We start from the raw sequence: 2500 nt of genomic DNA on the forward strand, positions 1-2500 counted from the left end.
CCTTTCCAGTGAGCCAACATGCACAACAGCAACACACTGACTCTGTTTGACCAGAATGGAACACAACCTTAATCATTATCATTAGTAACACCTGTGAAGGAAGTAAAGGAGTGGCCTAATTTCATGCCAATATGGCTGCCGTGCATAGAGCCTATATAGCTGTGTTTGGGGGAGGGAAAACCTCCCCCAGGGGAGGGTGATATTTGTCGCTGCACTAGCACTTTGTCATTGCAGTGGGTTGGTGCCTGTCAGAGGGAAGTGTTGAACGGGAGGAGTAGGACGGTGGCACTATAGGCCTGCTGTACGTACTCCCGATGGGGGCTCCTCTCTGGCAGGTGAGCCAGTAGAGTACAGCAGCAGTGGGGGGAATTAATTGGCAAAACGACTCAACTGGGAGAAAAAAGGAGTAAAGATAATTGGCTACTCTTAAAAATAAAAAAGGAAAGGAGGCTGAATAAATAAGGGTGAAAAAGCTTAAAAGTCTTGAGGCTAGCGCACAGTAGCACAGCCAAATGTGCAAAGCTGAAGGAGATGTTTTGCCTGCCAAGTTCACTAAAGCCAGTGATAGAGATAACCTGGCTAGATAACCCGTGGCCGGTTGCAGCTATCCAGCTACAGACCAGCACGTATCAGCCCAGATCCAGGTCATCACCACCGCCCTTACTGACCCCAGTGAGCCAGTGTGTGAGTCTATTTAAAGACTAGAGGTGATGCTAGTTTTAACTAGTTCACCCGGACAAAATCACGTGTTGAATTAGTTTTTTAATGAATATCACCCATTACAGTGAAATAGTTGTATTCCACCATTTCACTGTATTGCCCTGTATGGTGAGCCTTCGCTAAAAGTGACCCTTCATTCCATTCTTAAATGGAATGAAAGCGTTGAATCAATGCTTGAATGCATAGTGTGCAGATGCAATGTCTTCTGACTCTGTAAGGTTCATATTTATTTTTTATTTCAATCCATGGCCAGTTGGCCACTGTACCACACATTTACCTGTGTGTGTGTGTGTGTGCGTGCGTGCGTGTGTGCGTGCGTGCGTGTGTGCGTGCGTGCGTGCGTGAGTGAGTTGCATAATACATTTATTATTAAGCCTGTAACATTGGTGTATTCCATCCATTTCACCATGCCAATGAGTGTGTGTGTGTGTTATGTAATTATGAAAGCCTGTTAGTGTGCCGTGTGCTTGCTGGTGCCGATAATCTAATGTGAGGGTGATATTTGCAAATCGTTGCTGTCAGGTGAAAACCTCATATGTCCAAAACTGTTACTTTTCAGAATTCAAAATGTGCAAAAATAGTAGATCTACAAGCTCAAAACGAGTCCCATCGTGATGCGTTTTGAGCTTGTAGATCAGCTATTTTTGCTACTTTTGTGTGACAACTATATGACGAAATAGGGCATTAATTTCCAAAAAAACATCAACAATAAAATAATATATGGAAATAAGAGGTTTCTGCCGGACAGCAATGAAGTAATAAATGTCAGGCCCAAATGTCTGTCTCAGTCCTTCCCTGGTCATTGTGTCACCACGGACTCTCCTATACTGCATGGGAGCTCCCAATTATTTTAAACTAAATTGTATACTAGCCAATCAATATTGAGCAACTTAATTCAAAGATGTTGTGAGAGTTTGTTGAACTGTAGAGGTGAAATAGAGAGTTGGACATTGCTTTGACGACCAGCTACATTAAGGCTTAATATCTGCAGTGGAAAATAAAGTGGTACCAAAAGTGAGGTGAGCAAGTACCATGCTGTACCAAGTCCACTAGAGCAAGTACCATGCTGGTCAATTAGATTGCACACAGGTCTCTTACGAAATCCTTAATAGGATAATCTAATTTCAAGGCCCTAATGAGTTTTAACTACAGTTAACAGTAGCCTTTGGTAAACTGAGTTTTTTAAAGAAGATTCACGTAGCATTTCTGCAATTAATCTTTCATATAGGCTATTTCCTCATTTGTATGTATGTTTTTGCTTTTATTTTCTTATAACCTAACCCAAATCTTTCTTTTTCAAAAAAATGTTTGGTCAACTGCATAATAAAATGATCAGATTCTTAGCGTTAATATTACTAATGGAGTTCACAGATGAAGGGTCCATTTCTACAGCTAAAAGCTGCCAATTATTTTAATGAATAACGTTATTGAAGAATGTTAGGTTAACCCTCTGGCGTTTAATAATGCAATTTGAATGGGTCCTGGCGTCATGGGTGTCCTGGCCGACTTTAGAGCTTTAAGTGTCTTGCTCAGGGACACTTTGACACTTCGACAGGGGCCTGTGGACATAATAGTACAGTAGCCAACTCAACTCAACTTTATTATCACATCACAGGTTTACAGGTGTTAAACATCAGGTGAAATTCTTTGTCATAGAAGCTCTATCATTGCAGTACCAAGAAAGGAAGAAAGAGATAGAGTAAGAAAGAAACAGTAAAAACAGGTCAGATATCAATATGAGGAGTATTGATATCGGCTTGTATTGATATTTGATAAGGAT

The sequence above is a fragment of the Gymnoscopelus braueri genome, assembly GCF_963280865.1.
Source record: "Gymnoscopelus braueri genome assembly, chromosome: 20".
Taxonomy (NCBI): domain Eukaryota; kingdom Metazoa; phylum Chordata; class Actinopteri; order Myctophiformes; family Myctophidae; genus Gymnoscopelus; species Gymnoscopelus braueri.